Below are 16,987 nucleotides of genomic sequence, written 5' to 3'. Positions count from 1 at the left end.
CCCCTTGGGATTTCTTAAAGAGTTTCTCCAATTTGCTCAATTTCAGAGCCGTAGGATCAACCTCGTCCTCGGATGGAGAGTCCGGGTGATTGGATGTATGAGCCTTGGACAGTTGTAGTGGAATCGGGGGCGGTGCTGGCCCCGTTGGAAGACTCGTGTCCTCTTGTAAATTTTGAACAGTCGGTACAGTACTTTGGGTGTTCAGAGGAGCGTCCTGAATAGCAGGAGCCTTCTCGGGTAATGGGACCCCTGCTGGAGGGGGGATTTGTGAGGCAGATGCTGTGTTCTGTTGTTGTAACCTGGTAATCAACTCAGCCTGTTGGGCCATAACTGTGGCCTGCTGTTTGGAGAATTCTGCTTGACGGGCGGCATCATCGTGCATCTGTTTCATGCTTTCCTGCATCTGGCGCATTAGAGCCTCTATCCCCGATGTATTCTGTTGCTCCATCTGTCTAACAGGTATGTCTATTTCTGCAGCAGTAATTGAGACCTCAGTCCTATAGTCCTCTGATGGAGTAACCCACTGCCTTGACAACCTCTGTTCCGACACACTACGCCTTTTCGGCTTCCTTCTGATAACAGGGGGTAGAGAATAGAACACTGGCTGTCCGTCTATCAGGTCCTCAGATCGGTGGAGTCGACGACCTCGTGTCCAAGGTGCTTGGGGAATGCCTGCTGGTTCGGAAGCAATCGTGCTAAAACTGACCCTAGCAAAAGATAAATAAAGCGAAAAGGAAATAAATGAACAGATAAACGGGCAGCATAACAGCTTAAAACAAAATGCAAGACACACAGTCGGGCATAATCAACACACAGTCAATAAGCTGAAATATACACTGTCCTCAAACACTGATTATCATCCCTGTATCACTGTTCCCCAAAACAGAATCTGATATCCGCAGATAAATAGTCCTCAAACACTGGCTGATGCTCACAGGCTTGATACCCGTAATACAAAACTGATGCCCGCAGGCCTGATGTCGACGATACTGAACTGATGCCCGTAGGCCTGATACTGCCAATACCCTGAACCATAGCCCGCAGGCTTGATATTCAATACTCATATACTGATCTGATGCCCGCAGGCTTGATGCTGACAATTCTGAACCGATGCCCGCAGGCCTGATGCCCAAACTCATATACTGATACATGCATTCCTGTAGAGACGCACTCTAAAGCACATAACAGATAAGTGAGAGCCAAAACACCCCTATGTTGGGGTAAGGTTTCCCTGTCCTATTTTGTCAAGAGCTAGGGTTTCACTATGCACACAGCGGTTTCAAACAACTTATGAACGGGTAAGCAGCCTGTCCTAATTTGGAATGGTCACTATGGATCTGAATATGCACTAGGCCGAATGGTCAAAGAGGGTGCCCCGGTAAAACCGGGGTTTGTGTTCCCATACTGGCAGAGCCCACAACCGGTCAGCCTTATGGTCATGCCTTGACAAGACAAGCCTCCGGCAAACCGTTCAGGAATAGCAGATGGCAAACACGGTGTCCTAGGCGCACCAATGCAAATGCAATGCAAAGAAACACACAAGTGTAGTCAAAAACAGATATCATGAGTTCGAGTTAAGTTCTCTAAATCCCCAGCAGAGTCGCCAGAAACTGTAACAAGCCCGCGGGGGACCTCGCTACAGCTCGGACTCGACTTTTCGTAGTCACGGTTCTAAGTCTGAACCAAAGAGTCCAAATCCGGCAAATCGTTTTTGAGAAAAACAGATTTTTGAAAGAAGTGCCAAACATGGACTGCTTTGCCAGATACAGAGTCGCCACCTAAATATTTTATTTTGGGAAATTTAGGAAACCCTGACTCGGTGCCAAAAGGCCACGCGTCCGTCATCACCAAAGTTGCCTCGGCTCGGGAACTTGGGTACGATTGGGGAAGGTCACTTCGTGAGCACCCCCGCTCGCCCGGTCATAGACCGGCCTCTACTAACCATGATATCAATTTTTGAAAACTTTGTGAGTTCTTATACCGGTTATTAGCCTAGGTTACTATGTGACGCGCACAGCATATAAGTATAGACCGGGTCGCCCGAATTGGAACAAAACATTTCATGCTTGTTTTTGAAAATGGTTTGTTACCCGCAGGTAGGCTTGAAACATTTTGATGATTCATTCCAATTCAGATAACCCAACCTTCACCCACAGGCATTCAGACAGATATATCAGATAAGCACATAGCTTCATGGTAAGCATGCTATCATGGCATTCACTCACACGCATGCAAGGATGCTAAAGCATAAAAACTTACCGAGTACTCCAAGCCAAAATAGAAACTATATTAGAAATCATGCGTGATCCTAAGTATACAGAAATGCCTAATGCATCACATGCAAAAATGTAACTATAGCAGGCTCGGCTATTCTAAGATGGTATATGAGATGCTACAACTAACGTGTATTCAACTTGGAATTAAAAATACAATGCAGTTAGTATGATGCGCCGAGCCCGGTGCATGCAATACAGATGAATGATGCAAACATGCTGTCATACTGTATGTTAATTTAAACATGCCCTAATCTAACCATCATAAGCGGATAAATAAAAGGGAGAAAGACGTGGGGTTGGAAGACATACATCACACTCACGCACACTTATTACAGTTGTGCCCTCACTCGGAGGGTCCGAATAAATAATACAGTCCAAATATTACAGTCCCCAAAATAAAAGAATATTACAGTCCAAAATATTACAGAATTCTAATTAATTAATGAATTAACTAGAAAGCAAATAAACTGGCGTGCAAGCCAGGGACTGCCTTGCTTCTGATGGATGATGCATGTCCGGATTGTCTTGCGCGGAAATCCACCGGGATGCCCCAATTAGCCTCTGTTTACACCTGTTTCTTGAAAAGCGTGCCAAGTCCCAAAAAGTCGTTGATTCTCCGTTTTGCTGCAACAGAGAGCAGGAAAGGGGCATGGCAATGTATTTGCACAAATATATGCATGTCTCGATCCTCGTGCCACCAATCGTGCATACCGAGGCATGATGGCCGAGGAATCGAAATGCACAACTCTATATAGGATGAATGCACATGAAACTATAGCTAAAACCTAACCCCATCATGGATAATCCGGAGTGTCGGCGACTGGGGGAATAGAGACACATTCCGTCACTCGGAGTACGAAATGTACCTCGTTTCCCGTGTCCGGGCTAACTCTTATTCCGGACACGATGCAATATGCATGATATGCATGAAATGCAACTAAAATATAATCCTAACATACAGAATGCTATGGAACGAGATGCTTCGAAATGCGTGCAAGCGGGCACACAAACCGAGAAAGTGACTGGATGTTGAAAAATGAGATGCCTCGAAGTGCGTGCACACGGGCACGCAAACCGAGGCGATGATAAATACAATGAGAATGAGATGTCTCGAAGTACGTGCACACGGGCACGCAAACCGAGGCAATGCTAAAATGACATGGAAAATGAGATGCCTCGAAATGCGTGCACACGGGCATGCAAACCGAGGCGATGACAGATACGATGAAAATGAGATGCCTCGAAATGCGTGCACACGGGCACGCAAACCGAGGCGATGACAGATATGATGAAAATGAGATGCCTCGAAATGCGTGCACACGGGCACGCAAACCGAGGCGATGACAGATATGATGAAAATGAGATGCCTCGAAATGCGTGCACACGGGCACGCAAACCGAGGCGATGCTAAAATGATACGGAAATGACAAATGGACTTATACCAACATGAGTGAGCCTCGGCCACACTCACATCGGATGCCGATGGCAGAAAATGAAGTGCCTCGAAATGCGTGCACACGGGCACGCAAACCGAGGCAATGCAAATGCAATGCAAATGACATGGAAAATGATAAGTGGACTTATACTAACATGAGTGAGCCTCAGCCACACTCACATAAGATGCCGATGGCAGAAAATGAAGTGCCTCGAAATGCGTGCACACAGGCACGCAAACCGAGGCAATGATAAAATGATGCGAATGACATGGAAAATGATAAATGGACTTATACTAACATGAGTGAGCCTCAGCCACACTCACATAAGATGCCGATGGCAGAAAATGAAGTGCCTCGAAATGCGTGTACACGGGCACGCAAATCGAGGCAATACTAAAATGAAATGAAACATGGCCAAAATGATATGTAAGCATGCTAATGGAATTTCAGCAACAAAATATGGGGGAAAACAGTCCCGAAATGAAGCGAAATGACATGAAATGTAAGGAAATGACCCGAAATGCAACATTAGGCATCCGAAATGGCCTATAGCCATACTAAACATGCACAACATGGATATGCAATGCAAAGACAGAAGCTAGACAGTCCCAAAAGATGCACTTTCACAGTTATGAACATGGCCAAACAGTAAGCATAGGTAAGGGAAGCATAGCATGCAAGAATGGGGGCCAAAAGAGGGGTAAAGAAGCAAGTGGTATAAGCAAAACTCAAACTGAAAAATTTCCTTCTATAACACTGAAGATGGACCAAAAATATGAACATTTACAGTATATGGCAGCCTCAAAATCAGTATACAAACATGCTAAAAATATGATGCAAAATAAGGCTCAAAAGGTACTAAAACATGAAGTGTATAAAACAATCACCAAACAGAAAAAAAGTGTGAATGAAACATGAAGTATAGGCCAAAATAAGACCACTTTCAGTTCGGATCAAGGTCCAAAAACAGAAACCAAGAGGGCTATCACCTTATGCAAAAATGGGGCCAAATAGGGGATTAAACTACAAGTGACACATGGAAACACCAAACAATGTTGAGCCCTTCTCCAATGTTGAAGAGGGGCTCAAAATATGCCTCATATCAGTTTACAACATGCTCGAAAATAAATTGCTCATAGGTCAAAAAAAGCATACAAAATCATGATATACAACATGGTCAATGAAGCAAGTATATTATGGAGGGCTCAATCAAGGTTGAGCCCTTAATGAGAAGTGAAGATGAGTTCAAAATATGGTCCTTTTCAGTTAGGACCGAAGCTTGAAACCAAAAAGAAATGAGGCTTAGAAATAGATCAAAGAAAAGGGTCAAAAGGATCAAAGTGTAACTTACCCTTGAAGATCTAGACTTTGGTTGCTTCTTGGATGGATTTGCTGCTCCTTTGGCCTTCAAGAACCCTTCCTAGCTGCTGGAAATGAGATAGTGGTGGTAGAGCTTGGTGGTATAGAAGGAATGGAGGTTAATGGACTTAGGGTTTTTGAAGAATTGAAGAAGATGAAGATGGAGTTGGCTATGGAGTTCTTAAGATCAAATTTTCTAACCCCCTAGAAGAAGGTCTTCAGCTGGTTATAAGGTCAAGAAAGGGGGTGTAAAAGGGGGGTCAAATGGAGAGGAAAACTCTCTCCCAAAATATCCCCCGGATACAGAAAATATCTGGGGGATATTGCCTCACAGCTGGAAGGGGCACAGTGAGAGGAGCACGGCCGGCCGCTTACTTTTGCTGGAGGTGGCCGGCCGGCCACACCCCCTAGCCGGCCGGCTAGGGGTCAAAAGGGTCAAGCATCTTTTTTGGCCGGCCAGGTATTGGGGAGGTAGGCCTTTGTGTGTACAACACAACCATGTAATTGAAATTCCAAGAAAGTGGGCCCAAGGGGTTCAACAGTGGCTCGGAAAGAGGGGTTCAAAAGGGTCAAGTGACCTTAATGGCCGGCCATGAACTTTTAGTGGCCTCTCAGGTGTGTACATCACAGATATGTGGTTGAAAGTTGGAGAAAAAGGGTCCAAGGGGGTTCAACATTAGCCCGGAAGAAAGGGGTCAAAAGGGTCAAATGACCTTAATGGCCGGCCATGAACTTTTAGGGGCCTCTCAGATGTGTAGATCACAGATATGTGGTTGAAAGTTGGCAACGCTAGCTCTAAGGTATTCAACATTAGCCCGGAAGTTGGAAAAACGGGCGCCGGGAGGCTCGGGAGGAGAGATAACTGGCTGTCGCAACAATTGCTGGCCTCCCACCCTTCAGTGACCTTCCCTGTGATAAAACAGAGGTACCTGCCAAAAATGAGCGAAAACCGTTGCAAAACGAATGTTCCGGAGCCAAAACACGTAGTTCGGGGTCCCGGAAATGGGCTGTTAAGCACCGAAAATCGTATTTGACCTCGAAGTGGGTTTCTCAGCCCTCAGTGTCCCTCAAAATGGATGAAATAGGATGTATGCCAAAAATCAGGGCAATAGGAGATGGTTAAGCGGTCCCGAACCGAGGCACACGGCCTGACGGCTCCGAAAATCGGGAACCGGACTCCGAAATGGGCAAAATGGCCTACGGCCGTTGAGAGATGGTCTACGGGACCTCTCTCTCCCCTCAGGAAAAGAAACAGAGAAAACCGAGTCTGGTTCGCAAACCGAGACAAGGCACAGAAAAGGGTTCGGGAGTCCGGAGGCAGGGCTCACGGCCGCGACTCTGAAACTTCTGAACAAGCACATTATGCAACATCACCAAGCGCTCAATCGGTGACATCTGAGTCTTAAGGTCGGTCAAAAATGGGGTGTCTACAAGGGGATGTAAAATGAGAAGACAAATAGTTGTAGTCCTATTTAAACCCTCTTTAGGGATAATAAACGAGCTGAACAGTTGATTGTTATAACTTGCTTTGATAACTTTAGCGAATTTTAAAATTTGTTCAACTTTGGTTCGTTAAATTTTTGAGTCGATATCAAATGAGTTTTTCTCAAGCCGACCTGAAGTAGTTTGGTAGTTTTAGATTCATCAAACAGAGCCGAACAAGCAATTAACTATTCAAGTTTGGCTTATTTACTTAACGAACTGAGCTCGAATGAGTTTTTAATGAGCTAAACAAAAGTCGAGCTCAAGTTGTTTGGTTCGTTTATCACTCCTAAAGTTGTTGAAAAAGTTGCCAATGGTTGGCGGATGGCGGTAGCTGGCAACAATGGTTGGTAGCGGTAAGGTGGGACAAATAGGTGACACGTGTATAATTAGGTGATATTTAGACAAGTAATTAGAAAAGATAACCACCTTTTGCTTTCTATTGATGGTGTAATTTTTGGACAGATAACCTCCTTTTCATTTGAACACGTGTATAATTTTTTTTTTCATTCGAGGGTATAACCTCCTTTTGCTTTCTATTGATGTTTTTATTTTCACTACCATTTTCATTTATATTAAAAAAAAGTAATTTGCTTGGTAGGGATATACATAATATCACTTTTTCTTGAATAATTTTTGATAGGGATATCCCCTAGTATATCAAAAAATTTGCCCCTATGTTTATGTGTGTTGTAATTATAAGAACTCTCTCGATTCTTATTTACTTGGAATGGTCATCCATAAATATATGGGTCCCTCTTATTTTCATAATTAATAGATCTATAAGATGAAAGATTATATCTATAGTATTTTTGAAAATTCTCATTTTGATTTGGTAATGAATATACTTCGTAGTCGTTTTTTTTTTTGTAATGAATTAATAGGTCTTTTTCATATGAATTCTCTTTGTTTAAATATTGATTTTGAATTGTACGACATTGATTGATTCTATTTTTCCATTTTGCTGCTATTAATCTAGACCATCTAATTTGAGATAAATGGTATTGATAATGACCTTTTAACCAGTTTTTCCATTGATTTAGTCCAGAATTCCGAAGTTTCTTAGGTCTTAATTCATAATGAATTATTCCTTGTTTTCCAAAACAATCTTTTATTGAAGTCTTAAGATGTCATGCCCTCAAAATCAACCCATTATATATATATCATTGACATGCATTATTTAAAGAAAACACTTTATTAATTCATTCATCAGAGTATTACCAAATAAAAACATTACATGTAACATCAAATTAAATGCCCTACAGGCTTACATCTTTCAAGCCAACACTTGGACACAAAAGTATGAGTTCTAACTCAAATACAAATAAAGCCCTAGGCTTGAGTGTTTACATGTACTAACAATGAAAAGCAAATAACTGAAAATAGTCTTCAAAAATCCAAGTCCTTCCAAGCTAAGTTCTTGGAGGTAGCTTATCACCTGAACCTGAAAATGATGTTCCCATAAAGGGTGAGCCACAGCCCAGTAGAAATATACTAAACCAAATATAAGCATTGAATAAAGCAATAGCATTCAATAGATGGTTAACCAAGATAATCAATTACATCATTATACAGTTTCATGACACTAATGTCTAAGACACGTTTTACTTTCCAACATTATCAATATGGCTCAAAACCTGGCCAAACTTACAACAGTGAACTATATATATATCATATTCACATTCTTCCAATGTCAACAAACAAATGAGACTCAGGCTCAAATCAAAACACTTCATACTTCCCATTTGATACACATTTTAGTGCTGTATCAATAAAAACACTTCGATATAAATAAGCACACATAAAAGTGATGCTAATGGAGTCCATCTCCTATCTCCTCCCAAACAAAATTCGGTTTAGAGGTCCATCCCCTATCTTCCCCTAAACCGTGGAGTACATCCCCTATCTCCTCCCACACAAAACAATGTATGCAAACATATAACATATACAACACACAATCAATACATATAATGTCTGTATTAATTCAGCAGTCAAAATTGATGACTTAATCAATGATTAGTTTCAGTTATCCCTAATCCACATGCAGTGTCTACAACAATCACGACTATCCTCCACCGATAGCCCAAAACAGTTATTTCTAGACTTGGAAATAAATATATCAACAATTCAATAGGCGAGTGGTTTAAATTATCCAACTACACCATTTAATCAATAAATTCCCCAATTTCATGAATTTAACCAAATTCCCCAATTCTCTTAAATTAATTATACAAATTAATTAATTAAAACAACTAGGGTTTTTCCCAAAATTATCAAAGTAACCCCAACATATCAATATACCAAAACTTAGAACAAAACTTATAAAATGGAGTAGGAAATCTCTACCTCGAAGAAATAACCCCAAAAGAGAAGATGGGGATGAAGGCCCAAACTCCAAAGTGCTCCAAACTACCAACAATTCAGATTAAAACGAAGCCCTCGACTCACACACTCTTTTTAATGAAGGATCTAGGGTAGAAACACACCCTAAGTGGATCAAATCCAAGAGAGAAGGTGAGCAGGGTGAGAGAGAAGTCGGACCTTAGGGTTTGGAATCTAAAAAGAGGTTGAAAAACTGATTAAAAACCCGCTGCTGTCTAATTAAACTGGACAGGCTCGCTCGAGCGAAGACTTGGTCGCTCGAGCGACCGGACACACGAAAACCACGCTCGAGCGAAGAAAAGCTCGCTCGAGCCAAGAATGCAATGCTACAGGTCTGCAACCTTGGAGCACGCTCGAGCGACAGAATGCTCGCTCGAGCAAGGAACTCGAAAACAAACACCTCGCTCGCTCGAGCGAAGAAACTCTCGCTCGAGCGAATAAGCACTGCCCTCAGGTCTAAACCAGACGCAGTCGCTCGCTCGAGCGAAGCAAATCTGGATCGAGCCAGAAGACAGAAAAACAAACCTCGCTCGAGCGACCAAACCCTGGCTCGAGCGACCAACCCAAAAACTGGACCGCAACACTTGGTTTACGAACCCAACCAACCTGAAACAAACCTGCCCAACACATCCTATAACTCCAAATAAGGAAATAAAGAATGACAACAACAATTATACAATGACAGAATCTACGGAACCCAAGTCCGGATACAATAATCTAATGGGAAAAGACCGGGGTCGCTATAACCTCCCCCCCTTAAAAGAATTTCGTCCCCGAAATTAAGCATAAGTTTGTAAACAAAAACAAGTTTTTCTCAATTCTCAAAGATATTATATAACAACAATAAACATCTCGACCCAACACTGGTCACTTCATCTCTTTATCAAGGGGTATCTCACAATATATATAAAACAACATATATTTCAACCTGCATCATTATTATGCATTATTCCTTTCAATGTTAACAATTCCCATATCATATTCAATCGCATGATATATACAACACATTCAACAATGTACTCAACAGATGCAATGTTACACTAAACTTCTATAATGAAGCAAGTTTCAAGATACACCCATTTACCAATACAAACTCAATGTTTTACAACTTAAAACATATATAAAGCTCTTAAGTTCAACAATATAACAGAATCTAATTATAAGATTACAAATCAACAAACATGTCCGGATATTTCTGGCAGACTTCCAATTCACGTTCCCAAGTGGCTTCCTCCACTCCGTGATGTTTCCACAAAACTTTCACCAAAGGGATGGTTTTGCCTCGCAAAACTTGGTCCCGCCTATCCAAGACCCGAACCGGTCTCTCCTCATACGAGACATCCTCATCAACCACTAAATCGGTCCAATCCAACACATGTGATGGATCCGGCTCATACTTCCGAAGCATACTCACATGAAATGTACTCCGGACAGCTGCGGTGGTAAAGCTAAACGATAAGCAGCCTCGCCAATCCTCTCAAGGATTTCAAACGGACCAATGAACCGAGGGAACAACTTCCCGCTCTTCCCAAACCTCATCAAACCCCGCCTAGGTGATATCTTCAGAAAGACATGATCACCCACCTCAAACACCAAAGGTCTCCTCCTATGGTCGGCATAAGATTTCTGACGACTCTGGGCTGTAACAAGCCTCTTACGGATAAGCTCAACTTTTCCCGTCGTTTCCCTCACCAACTCCGGACCCAACAGAGGTGCATCACCCACCTCGGCCCAACAAACAGGAGATCTACACGGTCAGCCATACAAGGCCTCAAATGGTGCCATACCGATACTAGACTGAAAACTGTTGTTGTAGGCAAACTCCACCAACGGCAAGTGCCTCTCCCATGACCCACTAAAGTCTAGAACACAACCCCGAAGCATATCCTCAAGGATCTGAATAGTACACTCGGAATGCCCGTCAGTCTGAGGATGATAAGCCGTGCTAAAGGTCAACTTAGTGCCTAAGGCACTCTGCAAACTCTGCCACAATCTGGCATTAAAATGAGGATCTCTATCTGAGACGATCGTCACTGGAACCCCGTGTAACCTCACTATGTCCCGAATATATAAATCGGCCAGATGATCGACTGAATCTCTAACACGCATAGGAATAAAGTGCGCCGACTTAGTCAACCGGTCCACAACTACCCAAATAGCATCACTACCCCGCTGAGTCCTCGGAAGACCCACAACGAAGTCCATAGTAACATGTTCCCACTTCCACTCGGCAATAGGCAAGGGTTGCAACAAACCCGCTGGCCTCTGATGTTCGGCCTTCACTTGCTGACAAGTAAGGCACTTAGATATGAAAGCTGCCACATCTCTCTTCATACCCCGCCACCAGAACTGGCGACCCAAATCCCGATACATCTTAGTGCCTCCAGGATGCACCGCAAGGCGTGAATGATGAAACTCTCGGAGTACCTCCTCTCGACAAGACTCCGGCACAAACAGACGGTCTCGGTATCTCACACTCAGGTCGGGATACACCATCAAACCCTTCTCAACCTTCCCACCGGAAATCTTCTCACGGAAGGTTTCTACCTCAAGGTCACCCCTCTGAGCCTCTAACACTCGAGTCACGAGTGTAGGCTGTACAACAACAGAAAACAAGGCCGTAGCCTCAACGGATTCGCCCTGAAGTAAATTAAACTCCCCAAGTGCACCCAACATCTCCCATTCTCGGATGGCTATACTAGCTATGACACCAACAGGTTTTCTGCTAAGGGCATCGGCCACCACATTGGCCTTTCCCGGATGATAATGCAACTCAAAGTCATAATCCTCTATGAACTCCATCCACCTCCTCTGCCTCAAGTTCAAGTCTTTCTGTGTAAACAAATATTTCAGACTCTTATGATCCGAGAATACCTCGAATCTCTCACCATAAAGATAATGCCTCCAAATCTTCAAGGCAAATATCACAGCTGCTAACTCTAGATCATGCGTAGGGTAATTCTGCTCGTGAATTTTCAACTGACGTGAGCCATAGGCAACTACTTTCCCTTCTTGCATTAACACACAACCCAGACCCTCTCGTGAGGCGTCACAATAGACTGCATAACCCAACCCTCTATCTGGAATAATCAAGACTAGAGCAGTGGTCAGTCTAACTTTCAACTCCTGGAACGACTTTTCACAAGTCTCACTCCATACAAATTTGACTCCCTTCCGAGTCAATCTAGTCAAAGGCGAAGCTAATCTGGAGAAATCTTTCACAAACCAACGATAATACCCAGCTAACCCCAGAAAACTGCGGATCTCAAACACACTCTTAGGCTGTGCCCAATCTTGCACCGCCTCAGTCTTGGATGTATCAACAGACACTCCTTCCCCAGAAACTACATGGCCTAAGAACTTGACCTCTTCTAGCCAGAACTCACACTTCCCAAACTTAGCATAAAGCTTATGGGCTCTAAGTAACTCAACCACCACTCTTAAGTGTTCCTTGTACTTCTCCTCAGAAGGTGAATAGATAAGGATGTCGTCCACGAAGACGACTACAAAACGATCTAAAAATTCCCGGAATATCCGGTTCATCAAGTCCATAAAAACTGCCGGTGCATTGGTGAGCCCAAATGGCATCACCAAAAACTCATAGTGGCCATACCGCGTACGGAATGCCGTCTTCGAAATATCCTTCTCCCTGAGTCTTAACTGATGATAACCCGATCTCAAATCTATCTTCGAGAAACAACGGGAACCCTTCAACTGATCAAACAGATCATCTATACGAGGCATAGGGTACTTATTCTTAACCGTAGCCCGATTTAATTTCTGGTAATCTATACAAAGTCTCAAAGCACCACCTTTCTTTTTAACAAAGAGAGCCGGTGCTCCCCACGGCGAAACACTAGGACGAATAAAGCCCTTATCTAGCAACTCCTGGAGCTGAATCTTCAACTCAACTAACTCGGCTGGGGCAAAACGATAAGGTGACATAGAAATCGGCACCGTGCCGGGCACTAGGTCAATAGAGAACTCAATCTCCCGATGCGGTGGCAAACCAACAAGATCCTCGGGAAAGACGTCCGAGTACTCACAAACCACCCTTGGCAACATAATCTGAGTCTCATCATCCTCACTAATCGAAAGGTTAGCAAGTAGACCACTAAGCTCACTCCGTCCTCGCGGAACATACCTCGGTGGCAACACATTACCAACCCGGTCCCCCAGAAAATGAAAATACTCTCCGCTCATGGTACAACAAGTGACCCTCTAGCGGTAGCAATCAATAACTGCCCCGTATGATGATAACCAGTCCATACCCAAAATAACATCGAAACCCCTCATAGGCATAACTACAAAGGAAAATGGGATTCTATGGTAATCAACCTCTATATCACAACCCCTAACACCTTGTTTCAAAATCAATTCACCCCCAAGAGGTGACACTACACAAATAGGAGATGCTAACTGAGCTAACTCCAACTCCAAACAGATGCAAATGCAGCTGACACAAAGGAATGGGATGCACCCGTATCAATCAAAACATTAGCAACCGAGTTGCAAAACAAGAAGGTACCTCTCACAACTGATGGTGCCGGCACAAGATCCTGCGCGGTAACAACATACACGCGCCCAGACGACCTCTGATCAACCTGCTCACCCCTTGGAGCATAAGATTGCTGCACCGACTGGGACGATGAAGCCCCCTGATTGGCCCTCGAGGCTTGACCCGACTGAGCTGGCTGCTGACCCTGAATCTGCCTCAAACCAGATGCACCAGGTGTGCGACCCAACTGCGGGCAATACCTCCTCATATGCCCTGGCTGACCACACTGATAACACGAGAGTGGCTGGCCTCTACCCTGACTCTGGCTCTGAGATCGAGCCGAAATGATGCTGCTCTCTGCACTCCTCCCCTCTGAGGACAAACTGGAGACTTGTGACCCAGCTGGCCACACTTGAAACAGGTAATGTCTCCCTGACTGCCTTTCCCCGAACTAGCACTCGGCACAGGAAAAGTCGATCTAGAAAAGCTACTCTGAGATTGCTGAGGATTAAAACCCTTCCGTCTCCTACCATCACTCTGACCATCCTGACTCCTCTTGAAGCCCTTCTGTCCTTCCTCCTCCTCCTGCATCATGATCTCCATATGGGCTGCAGCATCAACCATACGCCCATAATCCCGAATCATAGTTCCCCCAACTCGCAGCTTGAGGCCACGCCTCAACTTCTTCTCAAACTCGATACAACGGCGTTCCTCAGACGCCACCAACTCAGGTGCAAACCTGGACAAGCTAGTAAATGCAGCCTCAAACTCGGCCACTGAAGAACTCGACTGCTTAAGCTGGCAGAACTGGTCTCTCAGCTTCTCCCTAACTGCTGGAGATAAGAACTTCTCCTGGAAAGCATTCACAAAAGCCTCCCATGTACCTCCTATACGACCCTTAGTAAACTTCCACCACTGACCCGCATCCCCCTTCAACTGGAAAGATGCCAAGGTCACTTTCAACCCCTCGTCTTCGATGCCAAGCATCTCAAACGTCTTCGTTGTCTGTTCGAGCCATTCATCTGCCTTAAGCCGCTCTTTAGGATCACCCACAAATTCATCCGGGTTAGACCGGAAAAACTCCCTCTTCAGAAAGGAAGGTCCTGCATCTGCAGCAACATCCCGAGCTTGATTCTCAGCTCTGAGAATGCCTATTGACTCCCTGAATGCCCCTGCTATCTCTCGGGCTAGAGCGCCCATAGCCTGCTGGCCTACTGGCTCGGCCACATTGGCCTGGCCAACTCCCTCCTGAACTGCTGGAATCTCCTCTGGCACAGGCACCTCCTGCCTACCCATCCTACCACGCCTACCGCGTCCTCGTCCTCGTCCTGACATCCTAATAAAGGAAACAAAGACGTTAGCACATTAATAAATGTGCCGAAGCTAAACACTCGCATCCTAATGCATGGGACAACAATAATTCATTCCATGTAAGCACATAATCACATAAGCACCTACGAATTTCATTCCTGGATAATGATAGTCCCAATGCATTGCTATAGTTCCGGTTGGAAGCAGCAGTGATCAAATGCCTTTCCAACAAGACTATTAGAAACTCAAGAGTCCAATCACCATCCTAGAACCTACATTCCATACCCACATAGTCACATAAACATGTTATCACGTAAGCATATAACATTACACTAAGTCTCTATCAAACGAGACGAACCCATTGTGATATTAATCACTTCCCACGTACCCAAAGTATTCAAACCCGGTACGCTCTGATACCAAGTTGTCACGCCCTCAAAATCAACCCATTTTATATATATCATTGACATGCATTATTTAAAGAAAACACTTTATTAATTCATTCATCAGAGTATTACCAAATAAAAACATTACATGTAACATCAAATTAAATGCCCTACAGGCTTACATCTTTCCAAGCCAACACTTGGACACAAAAGTATGAGTTCTAACTCAAACACAAATAAAGCCCTAGGCTTGAGTGTTTACATGTACTAACAATGAAAAGCAAATAACTGAAAATAGTCTTCAAAAATCCAAGTCCTTCCAAGCTAAGTTCTTGGAGGTAGCTTATCACCTGAACCTGAAAATGATGTTCCCATAAAGGGTGAGCCACAGCCCAGTAGAAATATACTAAACCAAATATAAGCATTGAATAAAGCAATAGCATTCAATAGATGGTTAACCACGATAATCAATTACATCATTATACAGTTTCATGACACTAATGTCTAAGACACGTTTTACTTTCCAACATTATCAATATGGCTCAGAACCTGGCCAAACTTACAACAGTGAACTATATATATATCATATTCACATTCTTCCAATGTCAACAAACAAATGAGACTCAGGCTCAAATCAAAACACTTCATACTTCCCATTTGATACACATTTTAGTGCTGTATCAATAAAAACACTTCGATATAAATAAGCACACATAAAAGTGATGCTAATGGAGTCCATCCCCTATCTCCTCCCAAACAAAATTCGGTTTAGAGGTCCATCCCCTATCTTCCCCTAAACCGTGGAGTACATCCCCTATCTCCTCCCACACAAAACAATGTATGCAAACATATAACATATACAACACACAATCAATACATATAATGTCTGTATTAATTCAGCAGTCAAATTTGATGACTTAATCAATGATTAGTTTCAGTTATCCCTAATCCACATGCAGTGTCTACAACAATCACGACTATCCTCCACCGATAGCCCAAAACAGTTATTTCTAGACTTGGAAATAAATATATCAACAATTCAATAGGCGAGTGATTTAAATTATCCAACTACACCATTTAATCAATAAATTCCCCAATTTCATGAATTTAACCAAATTCCCCAATTCTCTTAAATTAATTATACAAATTAATTAATTAAAACAACTAGGGTTTTTCCCAAAATTATCAAAGTAACCCCAACATATCAATATACCAAAACTTAGAACAAAACTTATAAAATGGAGTAGGAAATCCCTACCTCGAAGAAATAACCCCAAAAGAGAAGATGGAGATGAAGGCCCAAACTCCAAAGTGTTCCAAACTACCAACAATTCAGATTGAAACGAAGCCCTCGACTCACACACTCTTTTTAATGAAGGATCTAGGGTAGAAACACACCCTAAGTGGATCAAATCCAAGAGAGAAGGTGAGCAGGGTGACAGAGAAGTCGGACCTTAGGGTTTGGAATCTAAAAAGAGGATGAAAAACTGATTAAAAACCCGCTGCTGTCTAATTAAACTGGACAGGCTCGCTCGAGCGAAGACTTGGTCGCTCGAGCGACCGGACACACGAAAACCACGCTCGAGCGAAGAAAAGCTCGCTCGAGCCAAGAATGCAATGCTACAGGTCTGCAACCCTGGAGCACGCTCGAGCGACAGAATGCTCGCTCGAGCAAGGAACTCGAAAACAAACACCTCGCTCGCTCAAGCGAAGAAACTCTCGCTCGAGCGAATAAGCACTGCCCTCAGGTCTAAACCAGATGCAGTCGCTCGCTCGAGCGAAGCAAATCTGGATCGAGCCAGAAGACAGAAAAACAAACCTCGCTCGAGCGACCAAACCCTGGCTCGAGCGACCAAC

The sequence above is a fragment of the Camellia sinensis genome, chromosome 7 (assembly GCF_055761805.1).
Source record: "Camellia sinensis isolate YWXY chromosome 7, ASM5576180v1, whole genome shotgun sequence".
Taxonomy (NCBI): Eukaryota; Viridiplantae; Streptophyta; class Magnoliopsida; order Ericales; family Theaceae; genus Camellia; species Camellia sinensis.
The sequence above is the reverse complement of the archived record's forward strand: the minus strand, read 5'-3'. Positions refer to the sequence as shown.